The 22,827-nt window shown below is 39.3% G+C and overlaps 1 protein-coding gene across 3 annotated transcripts in view; it reads right to left on the minus strand.

The window, feature by feature from the left end:
• Positions 1 to 22,827, minus strand: part of LOC134210686 (putative uncharacterized protein DDB_G0282133) — a 597,983-nt gene that overhangs the window by 75,506 nt on the left and 499,650 nt on the right. Inside the window, exon 1 of one of the 3 annotated variants that reach the window (XM_062686887.1) lies at positions 21,580 to 21,734. The exons of the other annotated variants lie outside the window; for them this stretch is intronic. The gene's annotated coding sequence lies outside the window, so the exon portion shown is untranslated. Of the gene's footprint in view, positions 1 to 21,579; positions 21,735 to 22,827 lie in introns of those variants that run through there. 3 annotated transcript variants of the gene reach the window in all.

Consider the following 22,827-nt stretch of genomic DNA (forward strand, 5'->3'; position numbering starts at 1 on the left):
AATATAATCTAAATCGATTAAAGTCTTATACTGACGTTCTACGCATAAGTGTCCCATGTTACTTTTGATAAAAAAGCTCAAACTCGCCACCGAAAAAATGATGATGTTTGATGATAATGGAGACTGAAAAACGTAGTGATTCGTATTATGTTCTGGGGAATTATTGCTTACGATCATTACATTTCAAAAATATTGGTAAAATGTTTAGAACCAAACGGTTCTAAAAATAGTGGGTCAAATTAAAGCGAGATAGATTTTTTTTTAACAAAGGTAACATGGGACAATTATGCGTAGAGCGGCAAAATAGTTGTTATTTAATGTTAAGAATAAGTGCTGGGGTCTTCCTTAGCCGTGTGATAAGATGCGCGGCTACAAAGCAAGACCATGCTGAAGGAGGCTGGATTCGATTCCCGGCCCGATCTAGGACATTTTTTCGACTTCCCTGGGCATAAAAGTATCATTAGCCACATGATGTACGTATGCAAAATTGGTAGACCTTAGAACCCTTGCAGTTAATAACTGTGGAAGTGCTGATGAACCCCAAGCTGCGAGGCGGCATTGTCTCAGTGGGGCATGTAATGCCAATGAAAAGAGAGGAGAACAAGCAATTACGTAAAACTCACACTGCGCTGCACGTCGCCTGACTTAGTTCAATTTAATAACATAAATAAACAACATCCATCTTTTTTTCTTGTGGAAAATTGGCACCAGCCTTCAACATTTCAAGATGCATTATCAATTTATACGGTACGCCCTTCCAATATCGGACTGACCTACATTTATTCCGTTCGCAAATTAATTATCCTTCTCCACTCGATCGCGCTGCCCTCGGTGTGACTTAGCAGTTACCTACCGACCGTGTGTATTGAATGTTCCCTCAAAATAGCATAAAGCCTAGACATATCGACAGACAGCCGGATAGGCATCCGCCGTGGAATGATACCACAGCCCCAGCGCCTGAAGCGAAATAATTCGCTAAACATGCACTTGCACTTAACCGCACTATCTGGCCGACGACGTGCCTGTCTTATTACGCACTTTGCACGGAAAAATGTGCAGACAGAGCAGCGCAGAATTAAGCTTGGCGCGTATCACACAGCAGCCTCGACACAGAAACATAGGTAAATGGGTAATTGCTCATTCAATTCACTATCACCCTATGCCGAATGAAAAAGAATAACAAACCGTAAATTTTGTTGTTAAAGAGAGTCGCATTGTTAATTGAAGTTTTTTTGCACGCAGTATTTTATTTTAATATCGGAGTGCGATATGATCATTTTGGGTGTATTTTAATCCTAGTCCTCGTAGTCTATTCTTTCTGTTAGTCATATAAGTTGAAGTCAAATTCAAAAACCAAAGAATCACTACCTAGCAGCACGCATGTTCCACATGGGTTGCGACAACTCATATGTGATCAGATTAAGTTACTATAAAGTTGCTGCAACCAGTTTTCCTGACATGTGCTGCTCGGGCTGCTCATTAAATATTTGACGAATGTTTACAATAAAAATTCAACTACGTTCCGAAAACTTCAGGTTTAATTTACGTTGCTGAGCTGGCAGTAATTAATTTCGTTTTGGGGATAATTCCCAATCAGCCGGTAGACCATTATTTCATTATACTGGATAGTATTAATTCTATCGAGGTACTCCTGTCGAAGAAACCTGTTGAACATGCATCTTAGTCTCTTACAAACATTAGAGAGTAGATACGTGACCAAATCACAAAGGATCATTCAAGCTTACCTTTGTTTGAGTCTCATCCCACTGCTCAATCTACGGCATTGAGACTCACTAGCAAAAGTGGTGGTGGTGGGATTCAATGGGATTGTATAAACTCGTCTTATGACAGGTGAAAACATTCCACTAAAAAGCTCAAAATAATTTTCTTAGCAAAAATGGACAAATCTCAAACAACGAGTGCGGAAACCATTAGTCCGTCAGAGTACTGACAGAGATTTGGCAAAGGAATTGGACATACAACGAACTTGAACGGTGGTTATTTTCCATAATTCCTAAAGTTTCTGGACGAGTGTGGTTCAGAGGTGAGGACTTAAGTCGAGGTTTCATTCGTGTGATGTTGAGGCTTATGTCCAATCACTATCAACTGAACGCACATCTCTACAGAATAAATCTTATCGATAGCACATTCTGTTGGTATGGTGCCGGTTATGACGACATCGATCACGTAGTTTGGCACTGCTCGGAAAATAATAGCAACTATTGGATACCCTTGTAGTCCCTGATAAACAACCCTTCAGACAAATTCGAGGTGTTCTGGGAGATCGTGATGTTGTTTATATGCAGGCCATTTTATGTTCCTTTGTTCTTCCGAATTTTTTCTTAATTTTTTTTTGTATTGTATCTGCCTTCCTGTACCGTAGAGCTCCAGTATCTGGCCATCCAGGAGATGCCCCCAGTCGAGCTAGTTTCCGAGCACGACGACACGCCACATCGATTTTGACGCTAAATGCCTGGATGAGCAGCCGAAATTCTCTGATCCCGAATCCCAAGCCCCGTTTATCCTTAAACATTTTAAACCTAACCTCGAGTCACCACGAGTACGTTGGCTTATATCCCTCTCTTACTTATTTAATAATAAGATGATATCGATTGTACATATCACAATAAACCGTAAAAATTGACGAATTCGTTTTTGTTATTAGGTACGGAAAAAAGAAAAAAAATGGAAGGCTTCGCGGAATTAACGCGCAGGGGCAAATCCCCGCATAGAACAAATCGCATATATTGCTCCGGATACGAGTCAGCCTAGGGCTGAAAGTCTCATCAATCTTCCTGAATATGTTGACATCATCCTGCCTTCATCACCATTACTTCCGGTCGATAATCACCATTTTCCATATATTTTACTCCTGGACGGCTGCGAATCTGATCAACCAGACCATATAGACTACAGAACTATTTACGACTTCCAAGCTTGCGATTATTGCCAGGTGAACGATGCTATTTCTCTCATCAGATGGGATACTAAGCTTATGAAAGGGATAGTGGATGAAATGCTTTCGATTTTTTACGATAGTCTCAATGCAGTCATATACAATCACGTGCCAAGGAAAGTTCTGAAGTCGAATCCTGTTTCCAAGAAACCATGGTGGTCACCAGAGTTAAGAAATCTTCGAAATAGTCTGAGGAAAGCCCGTAAACGATTTTATCGCTCAAGATCCAATAACGACAGAGAGATCGTTCGGGATATTGAAATTTCATATAAATCGCTATTATCATCGTCCTACGACAGCTACATCGTTGAGATACAAGAGAAGGTTAAGCAAGACCCGTCATTTTTTTTTTGGAATTTCGTGAGGCAACGAAAGTCGACTAGCCGGATTCCATCTAATATATGCTATAGTTCAACCACGGCCAAAAATGCTTCTGAAGCAGCTGATCTCTTTGCTGATTTTTTTGAAAATGTGTATAGCAAAGCGTCGCCAGTTCAGTGTAGAAACTGTTTTGCACATGTTCAAAACTGCGATATTTTTTTTGCCTGCTATTCATTTTACAACGAATGAAGTACTACAAGCACTGTGTAATCTCGACGCCGACAAAGGCGCTGGTACAGATGGTATTCCGCCACTCTTCCTTAAGAAATGCGCCACAACACTTGCCCATCCGATTACAAAAATCTTTAATCGTTCGATACGCGATAAGACATTTCCGGCTACATGGAAATCCGCAAGAATCACGCCGATCTACAAATCTGGGAACCGTAACAATGTATGCAACTACAGAGGAATCTCTATTCTGTGCTGCTTAAGTAAAGTTTTTGAAAATTTGGTACACAAAGTTTTGTATGATGCAGCGTATCCGTTCATTTCAAACACCCAGCATGGATTCATGAAACATCGATCAACTTCTACCAATTTGATGAGCTACACCGCCGCGTTGTCACGAGAAATTGAAGCACGACGGCAGGTAGATGCAGTATACATAGACTTCGCAAAAGCCTTCGACACCGTTCCACACATTTTGGTGGTCGATAAAATGAAGTGCCTGGGATATCCCGAATGGATCACTGATTGGATTTACTCCTACCTAACGTCTCGCAAAGCATTTGTGGTAGTCAACAACTGCCGTTCTCGGTCGATCTTAATAGCTTCAGGCGTACCTCAAGGCAGTGTGTTGCGACCATTGTTGTTTAACATTTTTTTAACATGATGATATCCTCGTCTAAACTCTCCTTCGCTGACGACTTCAAATTTTACCGAGTTATTTTCAGCATATCCGATTGTGAAGCTATGCAGGAAGATATCGACAACATGCTTGTATGGTGTGACAACAACGGAATGCAAGTCAACAATAAAAAATGCATCGTCATATCATTTTCAAGGAAAGAAAGTCCCTTGCATCACGAGTACTCCATGGGAAACGTCATACTAAATCGTGCGCAATCTACTTGTGATCTAGGAGTAACTATGGACTCTAAGCTGAGGTTCACGGATCACATAGGGATAATAGCTGCTAAAGCCTATTCCACACTAGGGTTCATTCGTCGCCATGCTTGCAGCTTTGCCGATACATACGCATTAAAAACGCTTTATTGTTCGCTTGTACGCAGTATCCTCGAATATGCTGCTCCCATATGGTGTCCTTATCAAACAACGCATTACTCGCAATTGAACGGGTGCAAAAAAAGTTTATCCGCTTTGCATTGAGGGAACTTCCTTGGAGGAATCCATCAAATCTGCCACCTTACCCGGATCGGTGTCAGCTGATTAAACTGGAGATACTATCAAAGAGGCGAATTAACCTGCAGCGAATGTTTATTTTCGACATTTTTACCGGAATCATCGACTGTCCGCCGCTTTTAGAACAAATCGCACTACACGTTCCAAGCAGACAACTTCGTCACTCCCCGCTGTGGTACCCGCGTGTGTTAAGCACAAAGATGTATATTAGACCTGTTCACCATTTTCAAAAGTATTCCAGATTCAAAGTGCCACTCCTCTATTTCAATGAGTATCTTAAATGGAGTCTCCTGACCAATTTTCAGCCAAATCCATGGAGATTTAGAGGTGCATCAAACGAGATTTGTGATTTTTTAGACTTTTTCATAGAAATGTCGTCTGAATGCATCAATTCAACTCCACATAGTAGAAGAATTAGTCGTGAAAAGCTTCTTTAGACTATTACCTACCACTTCGTCATTGATACTAGGATGCTTAAAGGGCTTATTCTATGGCTTTTTAGTAGATTTAGCTGAAAAAATGGCTAAAAACCAGAAAAATAATTTTAGGTGCTTCTGGGGGTAGTAACAATTTTCAATATGTGCCCAATTCAATTATTCCGTTTATTTCCTTCAAGTGTTGCGGAAGTTTCGTCCATACATCACTTTATTCTGAAAAATAAGCTTCAGCATGTGATAATGCATTTTTCATGAAATACTCAACATTTGAATAGGGTAGTCAAGCAAGACTATTACCCCCATGCTAAAACATAGTTGACCATGATTTATGAGCAATGTCATCCAGTATGCTCGACCCATTGATATGGATCTAGAGTGGGCTATGTGGTAGTGTCAGGGCCTGCAGATCAAGAGGTCCACGGTTCGAGGCGCCGAGTAGATAAAGATTTTTTTCTTGTCAAGTCTTATGGAAATGCCATGTTTTCAATGACCTTTCGGGGTCGTTAACTAAATTTGTATGTGATTGATTCTATACCCTCCTCCTAGTTATTGCATCACTTATGCAACTGACTAATTTTAAACAACCTTTAATTATTGAGATTATAATGAGTTCATGTCCATCACTGCAGCCACCAATGAATTATTGGCAGTGGCTGATTTTCTACTCGCCGCTACCACATCCAGGCGCTATGGTATATGCGTAAAATAGCCAGCAGGAGTTATCCTCCAGAAATTTGTGTGGTGAAAGACATCTAATGCGGGTTTTCTCAAAATTAGGAACTTTTCATGAAAAACTATTTGGTACCGGTTATGTAGAAAGGCGTCCGCTACTACGCCTACCAAACATTTTTTCGATAAAGGTGCTTAATTTTGAGAAATCGAATCTTAGATGCCTTTCGCCATACTGATTTCAGAAAGTTAACTCGCGGCGATTCATTAATCGTCTGCTTTGAGCGTGCTTACAGCGGCACACTAGGAGTTAGCTCTTTGTAATCAGTATGGCGAAAGGCATCTACAGTTGATTTTCTCGAAAAAGTATTTGGTAAGCGTAGTAGCGGATACCTTTCTGCATAACCGATACCAAAAATTTTTCACGGTAAAGTTACCCTTTTCGAGAAAACTCACGTTAGATGTGTTTCACCATACAAAGTTCTGGCGGTTGACTCATCATGCTGGCTATTTGCGCATATACGATAGCGTCTGGATGGTGGCAGCGGCGGGTAGAAAACCAGCCACTGCCAATAATTCATTGTGAAGTAAGGATCGATCCGGTTTTGTTTGTGCCATGATTGTGGTGCAATAACTAAGGAGAGGATAACGAATAAATCAGAATGTTTTTTTTATCACGCTCAATTTAAAGTAAGTTTCCGATCGCGACAGATGGAATTAGTCACCTGGCTTGATAAATAAAATATCTTTAACTGCTTGGCGCCTCGAACCGTGGACCTCTTGATCTGCAGGCCTTGACACTACCACATAGCCCACTCTAGATCCATATCAATGGGTCGAGCATACTGGATGACATTGCTCATAAATCATGGTCAACTTTGTTTTAGCATGGGAGGAATAGTCTTGCTTGACTACCCTATTCAAATGTTGAGTATTTCATGAAAACTGCATTATTACATGCCGAAGCTTATTTTTCAGAATAAAGTGATGTATGGACGAAACTTCCGCAATACTTGAAGGAAATAAACGGAATAATTGAATTGGGCACATATTAAAAATTTATACTACCCCCAGAAGCACCTGAAAATATTTTTCTGGATTTTTGCCTTTCTCGTACAACAAAGTTGTACCAGAAGGCTATAATTTCACTCCAAAAGCCAAATTTTGATAGAAGGCTCGGAGACCCATAGTGTTATATACCAATCGACTCAGCTCGAAAAACTGAGCACATGTCTGACTGTGTGTGTGTGTGTGTGTGTGTGTGTGTGTGTGTGTGTGTGTGTGTGTGTGTGTGTGTGTGTGTGTGTGTGTGTGTGTGTGTGTGTGTAGCCCCGGGAATTTTTTATTGTTAAACACGTTTCATATAGAAGGACTTGACCGATTCGAGTGGAATTAGTTTCATTCGACGGAGAAACTTTCCTAGTTGGACACTATTGTTTTTGTTTGCTAATAACTCATTCGATTTGAATAATATTTCTATTTTCTTTTAACAAATACGCTGTTTACATGCACACTTTAAGTCATTAATCAATTTAGCCATGACGCAATCCATTACTCTCATAATAATTGCTTAAAAATTACTCAATTATTGAGTAATTTATAAGCAGCGTGATAGAGTTTCATCAAATATTTTAACCGCCAAGATGTAGGCAATTAGCACAGCATTTACAACATTAATTCGAATCCAACATATCGAATCGAGAAAGGCATAATCACCACTTGGGGATAAATTTGGGTTTTTTCCTTTCCTTCCCTTTTTTTTCCACCTAAATCTACTAAAAAGTCATAGAATAAGCCCTTTAAGCATCCTAGTATCAATGACAAAGTGGTAGGTAATAGTCTAAAGAAGCTATTCACGACTAATGCTTCTACTATGTGGAGTTAAATTGATGCATTCAGACGACATTTCTATGAAAAAGTCTAAAAAATTACAAATCTCGTTTGATGCACCTCTAAATCTTCATGGATTTGGCTGAAAATTGGTCAGGAGACTCCATTTAAGATACTCATTGAAATAGAGGGGTGGCACTTTGAATCTGGAATACTTTTAAAAATGGTGAACAGATCTAATGTATATAAGACTGACTTCTGTTCAATTACGATGTGCAGCATGCAGTTGCTGTTGCACTTATACTTAGATAGTGTAGCATACACGGATGTACTTCATAGATGCAACGTAGAGTAGATCAACAGGATATGATGCGTATATATGACCGAGACATCGGTCACCACATCCCCCTTTCTATAAAATATATATTTACTATGATATGGAAATGCTAATATCATCTTCCAAACTTGGACGTACATGTTCATAATAGCATTAGAGGCGAAAGTATAGAATTGATAGTTCCGTTAGGATACGGCAGGCATGAAGAATGTTTTATAGAAGTCGATTTGAAAGCGAGCGGAGGGCAATATTTGTGATGGCACATATCGCACGACCTTCCTTCTGCCAAGCTCCCGTATGAAGGGGGAGGGAAGAATATCATTGTGGAAGCTGATATATCTCCACTGGCACTGGCTGATATATCTCCACTCCAGCAGCAGTGCCTTTCTCTGCTTTGTTCTCTCCGAGGCAGCCAAGTTGGTTGCGACGAGACGGACGCAATGAGAAAACAGAACTGTGCAATAAAAATCCTATTCGACTAAATGCTGATGTCATATTAGAAATTTGGAGACAGTACTCGTCGATAGCAAATCCTTCCGCACGCGATGGCATATGAGCAAGTCAAACCACCTTCCTTTTGCCAGTGGAGATATATCAGCTTCCACACTGATATTCTTCCCTCCCCCTTCATACGGGAGCTTGGCAGAAGGAAGGTCGTGCGATATGTGCCATCACAAATATTGCCCTCCGCTCGCTTTCAAATCGACTTCTATAAAACATTCTTCATGCCTGCCGTATCCTAACGGAACTATCAATTCTATACTTTCGCCTCTAATGCTATTATGAACATGTACGTCCAAGTTTGGAAGATGATATTAGCATTTCCATATCATTGTAAATCGTTTAACTTCACGTAGAAGTAACACACACGAAAATCATTAATTTAATATATTTACTTCTAACTCATGTATTGAAAAGCATTCATAGCATACACTCCCTCTGTGTTTAGTTACGTGTACATCGTTTGTTTCTGATACATAAACAACGCATAATGAGGATAAATACACAACCCAGAGTTTTGATATGTTTTCATACCTTTCCTACCTTATATCTCGACTTTGCTTAATTATTAGTAAATTGCAATCTAGTTAAATTTGAATACACAGATGATAACACCTCCGCCATTTCCAAACAGTTTGTTGTATCCAGAAATACGTGGTATTGTTATTTACTCAGGCTAAGGCCGAAGTGACCAGTAGTGCTGTACATAAACGACTTCTCCATTCAACTCGATTCTTGGCTGTACGTCGCCAACCACGCAGCCTATCGAGGGTCCGAATATCGTCTTCCTGAACGATCCACCTTGCTTGCTGCGTACCTCGCTTTCTTGTACTCGTTGGGTTGTTGTCGAGAATCATTTCCAATACGTAGTATAATGACTTAAATAATTCATCACAGGCGATTTTTCGAAAACCTATTTTTTTGGCTCTGTTCTGTTTAACATATGGATTGTAATTTACATTAATAACTAAATTTTACCCTGCTTCAATGCCGAATATTCCTTCAAAATTCTATTATTATCTTCAATGGGGGCTACATTTTTTCATCATTCATGTCCAATGTTTTCGAATTGGTTTATTGTATATTCAAGCCCGTCATCAGCATGCATACATTAAACGGTGGTTTTATTTCCTTAAGACGATCAAAAACTCGTATAAGATGAACATTTCTAAACGAACACAACAGATCGCCCTTAGATTTCTTAGTTATTCCCTAATTGAAATTTTTCAAGCGTAATCGAAAGTTGGAGATAGCAATGATCCACCAATGCTAGGTGCTTTGTTCGTTCTGATAAACGTCATTTTACTATTTTTTTAATCTTTCTCGTATAGTATTATGTTCAAACTGCAGTATTGAAATGAATAAATAGGTATAGTTTTGACCATAAATGATAATATGCTTGAACAAGTATTCAAGAACATACACAGTAGCAAACTTAATTCGTGTATGCAAAGTACTCTATAACAAATATGCTGTATTTATTTCCAACTGCTAAAGTTTTGGTGATTATTAATTGATTGTTTTGAATCTTGAGTTTCCTACTATAGTACATGTTCTGCTCACATCATATAAACTGCGTATAAGGTAGGTGAGAAATAGGTAATAAAAGATTTTAATACTTACTAGACGAGCTCTTATCAATAGAAACCTAAAAATAAATTAACGCTTTTCACTCGATGATAATTGGTATGCTCCTGTTGTACCGGCTCAATATTCTTCTTCTTCATTGGCTTTACATCCCCCACTGGGACATTGGCGCCTCGCAGCTTAGTTTCATTGAGCACTTCCACAATTAACTCCGAGGTTTCTAAGCTAAGTTGCCATTTTTTTGATTTCGTATATCATGAGGCTAACACGATGATACAGGAAAGTCGAGAAAATTTCCAACCATAAAAATTCCTAGACCGGAAATCGAACCCAGCCAAAAGGATCTATTCGTCGGAAGATTCGGCAATCTATTATAAATATTTTATCAGTTGAATGCCGTAATAACATGCTACTATAGATATACGTTTTTAGCCCACCTGAAGAATGCACTAATCTTTACTTTTTTCACAACACATAATTTTCACATTTCTTTAGACGTCACTCATCATTTCTGTTATTCACTGGCACAACAACTGCTGTGCGATAATTCAGTTTTATCTTTATCTGTCTCCCGCATTCGCATATGATCCATGGGGTGCCCTTGTAAGCAGTGTGGTCCACCTCTAGTAGCATATATGTGCTGCGAGAGTTGGCATTTGGGCACATTTATGTTGGTCGTGTTCAAAGCCAACAGATTCTAGTACTCCTATAGTTTACTTAAAGTCTTAGAGGAGGAATCTTGAACATATTCGAAGGCCTACCAAAGCTGAGGAATTCGTGATTTGGGTTTCGAGACATTCAACATAATGGGACATTATCAAACAAGATTCTATGTAGTTATGTTATGCCACTTATTTCAAGACTTTAGAATCACTTTATTTATAGTAGAAAAAATGCAGGTACGCAATCCACCTTGTGTTTTGCAATTAAAGATTTCATTAATTGATCTAGGTAACGAGATAACAACAATCATTTTGCGGTCGCGCTTAAAGCTTTTCTCAAGAATTGAGGTAGCTATGGTTTCAAATCTACCATATCATAGATCTTTTTAGCATACCCAAAAACTGTACTTCTTACAAAGATTTGCCATCACGTTAATATTGAATTCGAGTACACCCATTACTAACTTTCACAATGACCGCATTTTACCTCCATTTTTTTTATGAAGCATCTGTAACGTTTTTTTTCGATTCCATTTTTAACGTATGTATAACTTTTTTTTATGAAAACAACTACATCGTTCCCCCTTTATCAAATGGATCTCGCTCATAAGTTTCTCGCTCCTCTCCTCCGTGGGCTTCGTGGCCGTGCGGTTAGCGACGTCACTCGTCTAGACGCATGTGCTGTGAAGTGTGGGTTCGATTCCCGCCCCGGTAAGGAGAAAACTTTTCGTAAAGCGAAAAAGTTCTCCACTGGTCCACTGGGTGTTTGTGTAAATGTCCTGTCCGTTGTCTCATGCTAGATGTTAAGTGTTCAGTCTGTGCGACCTCTGGTCGAATACGGTGGCCCCGTATTTTTTTCTTACTTCTCCTTAAGTTATCTCTCCTGCCAATGTTATCTCAGTGAATTTAAGCACCTCACATTTGTGCTCTCAGTGATTTAATCACAGTGCTTTTGTGTTCTCAGTAAAATGGATCACAGCGCGCTATGCGCAAACGGTGAATTCAAACACACCGCGTCCTGCATTCTTAGTGAATTCAAGCACAACGCATTAATCACCGTGCTTCTGGAATTTATTCACAGCGCTTCTGCGCTCTCAGTGAATTTAATCACAGTGCACCCTGCACTCTCAGTGAATTTAATCACAGCGCTTCTGCGCTCTCAGTGAATTTAATCACAGCGCCTCTGCGCTCTCAGTGAATTTAATCACAGTGCATCCTGCACTCTCAGTGAATTTAATCACAGCGCCTCTGCGCTCTCAGTGAATTTAATCACAGCGCCTTTGCACTCTCAGTGAATTTAATCACAATGCTCTCAGCGTTTACTCAGTAGGCTTCACAAAATAACGGAATTCAATATTATTTTTTGCAATTCCTGATCATAATACCTGGTTTACAGTTGTCATTTGAGTGATAAAACGGCCTACTTTTCCATACCAACAGAATGGGTGCTTTAATGACCATTATGCAACTCAAATGGGTTGCATAATATTCATTATAGCACTCATTTGGGTGCTATAATGAAAAACCTACATTGGGACAGTAGTTACATGACTACATTCAGATGAATTAGTTTAGGTGAGTATTTAAATAGTGTACTCTAAGCGTCTCGTAATAAATGAAATGGTTTGTTGGACGTAACATCACAATTTTCCAAAGGCAATTGCATTCATCACTTTATAGCTTTTCAAGCTATGCAATTTGGCACGATAAGATGGAATCTTATTGTTCTCTGCCGCAACATAATTTATTGGCATGAATGATCATGTGGAGTAAATTTAATTGTACAATTTTGGTATAGATTTATCATATTAAAGCCCATTTTTCGGCATTGCAAAAAATAGCGTGTGCAACTCGTTGCAAAACTCGATTTTTTCAGCACTCGTAGTATTTATCCAACTCGGCAAGCCTCGTTGGATAAACGTACAACTCGTGCTGAAAAAATCATCTTTTTGCAACTAGTTGCACAAACTACTATTAACCAACACGTGAAATCAACTTTAGCATAATATATTTCAATGAGGTCAGGTCATCTACGAGTTGTGTTCCACAGCAGTCACAATCTAATCGATCACTTTTGCATTAACCTTCACAATTATTATTTATTCAACTTACTTCAAAACCAAAAAAAAAACATTTATTGTGAATAAATTAGAGAAACACATTCAATTGTTTTAATGATTTATTGCTTCACATGTCTTAACACAGTTACGTAGGATGAAGGTTACTATTTGCGACACAGTTGGTTTTAAAACGTAAATTGATATCACTATTGTTACGTCGACTGATTTTGAGAAATGACAGAGAGCTATACAATTAATTATTCTTCTTTTCAAAAACATTCGTTTTATTTTAACTTTGCAATATTGAATATGGCAGAGCTTTCCGTAAACCCTGACTACTGTTTTTTTAAACATCAAATCGCTTAACTCATGTAGTCTAACAGAGACAACAAAAATATAAGGTTTGACTTAAGAAGATTTACCATATACACAATATTTGGTGTTAGAATTCTTTGGGGCCTGTTTACAAAAATAAATGCTGATTAATTAAAAAGACAATCAATTTACATACTTTGTCTCTACAAAACTCCAATAGATCAACAATGGGGGTATATATTTTAAAATAAATAAAAATTCGTTTACTTTATCTTCTACAAATACAATGAAACCTTTGATATTGTCTGCCCAAATAGCGATCAATTTGAAATAGAAATTATGTCGACAGCAATTATGTCGAAATACTTTTATTCGAGTTATTGTAAAATTCAATAAAAAAACGACCCATACGTTTCCTATCATTCAGGCTACAAGCAGCATCTCATCACCTTCACGCCTATAAAATCATTTGCTTTATTCCGAGCCTGCCCAACAGGCGTAAATCAGAACAATCGGCTATCATTTGTAAAGTGTAACTAGTTTTACACTAGCCGACTATGATAATAATCAAAATAAGAAACACGATATCAAATATGTATACTTTATAGGTACTTTTAGAAATCTGCTAATCGAATACTATGCGTCTATAAACCATGCATATTGCAGTGCACAACTGCGAAATGAACCCGTCAACCAAGCCATCAAATAAATAAAATCATGTGCTCGATCCTTCTCGAAATGCATTAATGTATTACATGTGCTATCGTTTAGGCATGCTTTATTCGTGACTTACTTGATTCCCAAAGTGAATGATACAACACTTACACCAGCGGCTGCTTCAAACATTATCCCGTTTCAAAAAATTAAACAAGCAAAGACAATACAGTCGCATGCAAACGCGTATTCAAATATGTAAGCCTTAGCACTGAACACTTCATCACATCGCTCTCCGTCTCAATGTCACTATCAATCACTAAACAAAAATTAATGCACCCTTCCGCACTTCTCACCCGCCTGTTTCTGTTCAATAACCACTAATCGCAACTATTCGCAACCAGCTGCAGCGGAGGCTACGAGCATTCAACGATGTGGCAGACTTATTTGATTTCAACGTGTCAAGAGATGTTTTTAGAAATAGAATTAGAGAAATAAGATAAGCTAATTTTAATACTTCAGTCTGTACGCAAATGTCGAAGACGGTGTAAATAAATAAATTAATAAAGACAAAGAAAAATCACATATAGGCTAGATGTACCAGTTGTGGCTATAGCACCAGCTGTCGCACTAGTGCTTTCTATGCCAAATGGCCAATCAAATCACCGCAAATCAAGTTCATATCGATAAAGCATATTCATATGATACGAAAACACCTTTGATCTCCTCAAAAACAAGCAAAGAATAATTGTAAAAATTTATTTTGCTTAATTTCTGATGTCCTTTGCACCAGTTGTCGCACTAGTGGTCCCTATTTGGCCAATCCCATAAGAAAACAATGGGATTTGCCAAATAAGGAACCAAAATTAAGAATACTGCCACAACTGGTGCATGCGTTCCTTTTATGAATTAATTATTTTAAGGATAATAACAAATTTTATTGTGGTTTTCACAGCTGTTCTAAGGAGCAGGAAGTAAAACCTTCCCCTTGATATATAAAGTTCACCCAAATGCCTTTTGCTTATTTTTAAAAATATAGTTGTTCTTATGTATGGCGACAATTGGTACACCCACCCGTTGAATGAAGAGCAAACATCAAAACAAATCAGCTGTCATGAAGTCCAATGATTTGAATAACGTATACTTATAGGGTAGATGAAAAGATTTAACCATTATCAGTACCTGGTCGAGGTTTCAACTACCCGAAATGCATAGGGGAAGATCCATTAATTACGTAACGCAAAAATTGGCTATTTTCAACCCCCTTTCCCCCTGTGTCACACATTTTGTATGAATCTTTTCATTTTTTTGTATGGATTGTCACACTTCGGGCTCCCTCCCCCCTCTAAGCGTTACGTAATTTATGGATGCTTTCTAGGACTCTTCCCTTGAGCCTTGAGGTACCGAGTCGGTTTTTACGTGGGGATACATCACACATATGTTCCTTGTGATCGACTTTAGTAACCACAAAAAAAAATTAACATTAATTCGAATATCCAGAGGAAATTATAAATGAAAAAGCGTACTTGTTACAGCATTCCCCACTAAAATTATGAAAATTGGATTGGCATTAACATGGAGATGTCAATAACCAATTAAATTTTCGTAGGCCAAACAAGTCTTCTCTGTATCAAAACTTTTAATTTTCAAGTTCATATATGATCATTATTGACCATATCTATTTACAGATCAGGTTCCATTACAGACCTTGTCTGCTACTGACCATCAACGACGTGAGTCTCCGATCTCCAGCGAAAATTTACCCATAATTATATAAAAACGACTGTTTACTAAATAAAGAAAATGTGGGAAGGCTAAAAATATTTAATGTCCAACGAAAATAAAAGTTTTTGATTGAGAAAGTTTACCATGTGTGGTGCAGGAAGTGTCCCATCATTACGTATTCTGGTAGTGGGCAAGCGGCGGATCATAGGCTACTGTATCGGGGTGAATATCTATAAAGTTATCATCATAATACCGAATGATTTTGATGCGGGAGGAAATTTTTAAGCACCTTTAGGGAGGGGTTCTTGATTTCCACCACCGAAGCAGTTCGGGACATTTTGGTTAACATACCTATATCCTTGTGGTTGAGCCAGATGGTGATGATACATTACACCGGATTCGATTTCATAACCGAGTATGTGGTACGAAGGCGAAGCAACGATTGTTTCGACGAAGAGTGCTGACAGATTCTGGAGGAGAAGGACGCAGCGCGGGCGGTCGCGCTGCAGCAAGGTACTCGGCAGAACGCGGAACGTTATAGACAGGAGTGGAGACAGCAGACCCGCCTTTTTCAGGAGAAGAAACGCCGCTGCAGTAAATGCATTATTTATGAAGTAAATGCATCGTAGTTCAGCAAGTCAGTTAAATTGTTGAGACGTTCCGAAGTGGTGCATATATGCTTTTTCCGTCTACCGTTCTCAGAAAAGGCGGTTTTCCTCGTGTGATCTAGCCTTTCCCATTTTTCCAAATGGAACTCGTTTTCGTACCACTGCTTTAATTGAACTGGATGATGGTTGTATAACTGACAACAAATGATGCACATTGTTGTTTAAATGTTGGTTACTAGTCTTACTAACTACCCAGTACCCATGAAGATGAAAGACAAAATTGTTTCAGCGCGGTATGCTATGTTACCAACTATTATCATATTTAATAAAAGCAGAATCATCATACAGAGTGTAGTTACTTGTCTGTCATAGACAATATTCACACTTTGGTATGATTAGGAGATTGAAGTGCAATAATTCTGTAATTTGAATACTGTATTGTGGTTGTATTGTCTATTTTGTCGTTGATATTAGTACAATGTTATCTCTAACTATTATAACATTTGCTTTTTTTTTTCTATTATTCAAAGAATAGGTTTTAGGTTATAGTTGAGTGATGTTGCAAATTGCATATTTGATGATAATTTATTTTGATGTAATCAGAAGGAAATTCACGGTATATATGGTTGCATATTAGTGAAATATCGAACGCAAAAATCATTAAATTTGTAACTGCTATAACTTTCGATTCCCTAGATGAAATATTTTGAAATTTTCATAGCAGACGCCTGGATATTATATCTTTCGAAAGGCGAGTTCAGAATGGATGGACATTTTTTTCGTTAATAACAATCACAGACACACCGTGACTTGCCTGCACAAACTGATTGTCGGAATCCGGAAAACTGAACAGCTGCCGGAGGACTGGAAGGAAGGGGTCTTCTTCTTCTTCTTCTTATTGGCATTACATCCCCACACTGGGACAGAGCCGCCTCGCAGCTTAGTGTTCATTAAGACTTCCACAGTTATTAACTGCGAGGTTTCTGAGCCAAGTTACCATTTTTGCATTCGTATATATTATGAGGCTAACACGATGATACTTTTATGCCCAGGGAAGTCGAGACGATTTGCAATCCGAAAATTGCCTAGACCGGCACCGGGAATCGAACCCAGCCACCCTCAGCATGGTCTTGCTTTGTAGCTGCGCGTCTTACCGCACGGCTAAGGAGGGCCCCAGGAAGGGGTCATATGCCCCATCTACAAGAAAGGCGACAAGCTGGAGTGTGAGAACTTTCGAGCGATCACCATCCTTAATTGTTCGAATCGCGCCGGGAACTAAGACAAGGTGATGGACTTTCGTGTCTGTTGTTCATCATTGCGCTAGAAGGTGTCATGCGTAGAGCCGGGTGTAACAGCCGGGGTACGATTTTCAATAGATCCAGTCAATTTATTTGTTTTGTGGATGACATGGACATTGTCGGCCGAACATTTTCAAAGGTGGCAGAACTGTACACGCGCCTGAAACGTGCAGCAACAAAAGTTGGACTGGTGGTGAATGCATCGATACCTCGGATACTTCCGAGGTGGTCGAGGAATTCGTCTACCTTGGATCCTTGCTAACGGTTGATAATAATGTTAGTCGTGAAATACGAAGGCGCATCATCTATGGAAGTCGGGCCCCTCATGGGCTCCACAAGAAACTGCGGTCAAACAAGATTCACCACCGCACCAAATATGTCATGTACAAAAAGCTGATGGCAGTCCTTTACGGACATAAAACATGGATAATGTTCGAGGAGGACTTGCAAGCACTCGGAGTATTCGAGAGACGGGTGCTTAGGACCATTTTTGGCGGTGTGCAAGAATACGGTGTGTGGCGGCGAAGAATGAACCACGACCAGCCCTGCTCTACGGCGAACCCAGTATCCAGAAGGTAGCTAAAGCCGGAAGGGTACGATGGGCAAGGCATGTTGCAAGAATGCCGGACAGCAACCCTGCAAAAATGTTGTTTGCCTCCGATCCGGCAGGTACGAAAATGAATGATGGCTTTGCAAACCCGATCAGTAACTGTGCCTCCATAACCAATTCCAAAGAAAGTCGCTATTTTGTCGCCATAGGAACCCAATCGATAAAGAACAAAGATAAGTTGAATGTCAGAATGTCAACTGGAAATTGTTTGTATGCCTGTGAAGTGTTAAATACCTCGTCATGCTTAATCAAATGTAGAACAATTTCGAAATTATTCCAACTCACGCGAATCAGTCCCCTAATACGATTTTTATCCAGATTTGGCAAGACCTTGGCATTAACATGTCGAGATTCTGGAACAGATCCAATTGTAAATGGAACAGCATTACGAAAAGTTTCGGCGATTATTGTTGAAAAAATAAAATCATCGATTATGTGTTCTTCTCTATATTGCTGATCTGTGAGTTCGAAAATGATTTTCATTTATCAAAATATGTTTTAAACGCCTTCACTAGAAAACAATAGCCCCCCTCCCTTGGATTTGAAAAATTAGTTTACAGTGATATCAATTTTTAACATATAGCATAATGAATAACTGAAAATATTTGAAGACAAAAGAGTTACCACCCATATTCACCCTATAATAATAAAATGAGTGTTTCTCATTTCTGAGAAAGATCCCTGTGGGGCAGTGAAATTGCCCTTGGTGTTATTTATGAAAAGGCAATATCCAATTGATTTTAAAGCATCAAAGTAGGCTTGATATAACCAAAATATCAATCAAAACAATCGTAGTACTACGCCAGTAGACATAGACATGTGGTCAACCATAACGGACTGGAGTGACAGTTTTCCAGCAGATTTCCGCTTGCCTAGCAGCATGATAATCTCCACAATTTCTATCAGCATCCGAAAAGGATTCCCTTCAGAATCCAAGAGGAATAAGAATCCGAGAAGAATTCTCATTGGAATCTCTAAAGAATTCCTTTTAGAATCATCGAAGTATTCCAACCGGAATCCAGAAAAATTCACACTGGATTCCTTTCACTATCGTTGAGGGATACGCTTGGGAATCTGTGGGGGATATCCTTCATAATCAACGGAGGATTTGCTTCAGAATCTCTCGTTGATTTGCTTCAGAATTCCTCCGGAGCCTTTTGAAGATTTGTTTCGAAATCGTTCGGAGATTTGCTTCGGAATTGCTTGACGATTTGTTTCGGAATCGTTCGAAGATTTGCTTCGGAATTGCTTGATGATTATCTTCGGGATCCCTTGAAGATTTGCCTCGGAATGCCTCAATGATTTGCTTCGGAATCCCTCGACAAATTGCTTCGGAATCATTCAACGAATCGCTTCGAAATACATCCACGGCTTGCTTCGGAATTCTTAGAAGATTTAGTTCGGACTCCTTCGACGATTTACTTAGGACGATTTGCTATAAAGTCCTTCGATGATTTGCTTCGGAATCCCTTATCGATTTGCTCCAACATCCCTGGAGGATTCCCTTCGGAATCACTGGAGTATTGTTTTCGGAATCTCGGAGGATTAATTTGAAGTCTCTCGACGATTTGCTTTGGGATCCCTCGACAGATTGCTTCGGAATCCTTCGACGATTTGCTTCTATATCCCTGGAGCATTGCCTACGAAATCCCTGGAACATTCACGTTGGAATTCCTGGAGGATTTCCGACGGAATCTCTGAAACATTCCCGTTGGAATTCTTGGAATATTCCCGTCGGAATTCCTGGAGGATTCCATTTTGAATCTCAGGAAGATTATCATTGGAATTCTTGAAACATTTCCGTCAGAATCACTAAAGGATTCTCATCGAAATTCTCGGAGGATTCCCGTCGGACTTCGCCTTCGATACTGTGTGTGGGCTACAACAGAAAGCACGTGTTTGAGAAAAGAGAATATGGATGAGTGTAATTGATCTGCAATTGTTTCAGGAGGTTGGACCCTATTTATAACATCACCACTAAGATAACTTAAGGAGGTGGTAAAATGTTCGAGAATGTTTTAACAGAAGCTCAAAATAGAGAAAATAGATGAAGGGGCTATAGTCCCCGTATGGCATCGGGGCTAGTTACGCCAATGGTTAACTTATAGAAAAGTTATACAAACCTAGCCGAGAAGCAATCTTGGTTTCTATTTTTCTGTTTTGTAGATATCAAAGATTTGTCACCTTAAGTCCGGTCTGTTGAGTCATTTGTAAACTTTCGTCCATTCGCAAGATACACCAAAACAACGTGAAATTCGACTGAAGTAAGGCCATTTCAGCAAGCATCATTTTATCGCCGCTGCGTTTAATTGATTTTTTAAGCAATCGCCATTCAATTTAATCCTTCCAATTTAATCGGAATGATCGTGCCTGACAGCAGCCAGCGGTCATTTTGATCCCTGCCAAATTCGCACGCTAATTTGAGCGCGAGTGCGCTTGCTGGTCGTGCCAAATGGACGCGCGCGCTGCTGCTTAAATTCGCGTGAACAAGCATCGTCGATCGTGAGAGATGTTGTGCATCGCCCGGCTGGTTACACTTCGCGTGCTAATCAAATTAATATCGATTTGCGATTGTCGGTGGGCAGCGCGGGAAGGAAACGATACGATATTGTTTGCAGGCACATAAGCATCTGGTGGGAACGATGCGAACCAGGCCAATTAAGCTGCTGGTTTGTAAACGGCGTTTTGATGCCCATTAGGGATGCTTGTTTGCAATGGATTCGGCGCTGCTTTTTGAAGGTGTATGGCACTGACTACTGAAACCTGATTTATATTTCGGGATGTCCACTCAATGATTATTCAAATTATACATGAGCGATCATGTTTGAAGAACATTAGCTCCGCCCTCGCAAAATAGACAAGCTAATGCTATGTTTGATCGTGTGAAAAATGACTTATTTGATCAAGTCGACCAGTTTGGTTAGATAAATAGCTCCAGGGAAATATTGCTTAATTTTTTCTGAAGACAGCTGAGAAATCGCGATGGGTGGCCGTCCTTTGAAATACCAAGCAATTCCAAAATAACGTGGCCCCGTAAAATGTAAAACACCAAATTTAATCAATTATTGTCTGCATATTTGCATATTTTATATTTATGCAACTTCCACATTTGAGCTATACGGAATATGTTCCGAGAATGAAGTACAAGATTTCAAATTTTTTTTTTTTTTATTAATGCCAATGCTCAACACGGGTGACCGCAAGCGTAATAGCCGAGGCAATGATTGATTATAGACGAGACATTGAAATTGCCCTTTTAGGCTTATGTTAGCTTCCGTGATATTGGTAAAATTTAATTGATTGCGTGACGAGAATCGCCAACAAAAGTGTGATTATTTTATCTAACATCTCTAAGCAAGTATACATTGAAGTATAGACAAGTTATACACAATTCTTTTATATGCTCAGTATGCTTCTGGGAATACGAATCATAACTAAATTACCATATTAATTAATGACATTTCTTATGCTATTGCGTAGTTCTTAAAAAAGCGTTAACAAAAATTTTAACTGCATATTGATTTCTTAAGGATCATAATGATTGGAGAAGAACTGGTTATGAATACTAAAATAGATCGACGTACCTCTAGACTTTGAAGCTCAAACTCTGCCATCGCGCGACGTACCGACGCGATTCATGATAAAACACCGAAATTCCTTCCACAAAAAAAAGCCAAGAATTCGCTTGACTTGGTACCAAACAACAAAATCCACCACAACCGATCACGACCGAACGCTGTCCAAAACTGTGAGAGTGCAAAAATTTCGAAATATTCCTCTGGTCCTGGCGAAGACGATGACGGCAGCAACAACGATCAAGACAAATGCTTTGGAAGAATTTTCGAACCAGCAGCCACCTTTGCAGATCGCGACTCTTCACACACCCCTCAGCCACCGATGAGCCACACTCCGGATGAGAGCTCGTCGAGAAGAAGAAGGTCGATCGTTTGAAGGAAGATGCCGAGCCACCACGTCGTCGTCGTCGCGACTCTTGAGATTGGGCCCAAGTGTGCGAAAGAGAACTGCTCCGCTGCCCTAAAGTTGATCCTCATCTTTGGAGATGTTTGGCGCGGATATTTTTTTTTGGTTACCCGGTTTAAGGCATATTTTGGATCAGCCCCGAAATGGTCAAGAGGACGGGCACACATGAGCACACACGTACTGACAAGATCGCTCGCTACGAGGCGAGGATGGTTTTCGGCCAGAATTGTGTTTGATTTTCGGTTCAGTGTGATAAGCTGATGCCGGCGAATGATGTAACGCAGTGCTGTTTATGAAATCAGATATGAATAATCGCGAACACAAGTCAGTTTGAATTACGCCTAGGCCAGTCACTAAATGATGGGGCAAATAGTTTGTTGAATGGATTCAAGAATTTTGATGGGCTGCGCTGCGTTTTATGTCTCAATAATGTGGCTGTTTTAGGCCGGTCATCATTGAGACTATCTATGGAAGTATTTCCATCGGGGGCTTGTTATTTGATGTCAAATAAACACAAGGATTTTGAATTGATGAGAATGGAAGCTTATTGACAGATTTATTTTGAGCTTTAATATACTTCAAGGTTTGATTATTGGCTTTCATTTGCATCATCACATATTTTATAGAGGGCAGCCTATGGCAGGTTTAACTCTATTTCTAGCACAGGGATTTGAAAAAAAAGTTGAAATTCTTTTGAAATGATGGACTTTTATTGGTTTTTTGCACTTTGCTCAAAGCTTTCAAAGTATTCAAATTTCTAATAAACCTAATCTAAGTTAATTATTCTCTTTGAAATTCGAAGCCTACATGAGATCAATTGTTGTTTGACCGAAAGTTAAGGCGGCAATGAA

This window comes from Armigeres subalbatus, chromosome 2 (assembly GCF_024139115.2).
Source record: "Armigeres subalbatus isolate Guangzhou_Male chromosome 2, GZ_Asu_2, whole genome shotgun sequence".
NCBI classification, from domain to species: Eukaryota; Metazoa; Arthropoda; class Insecta; order Diptera; family Culicidae; genus Armigeres; species Armigeres subalbatus.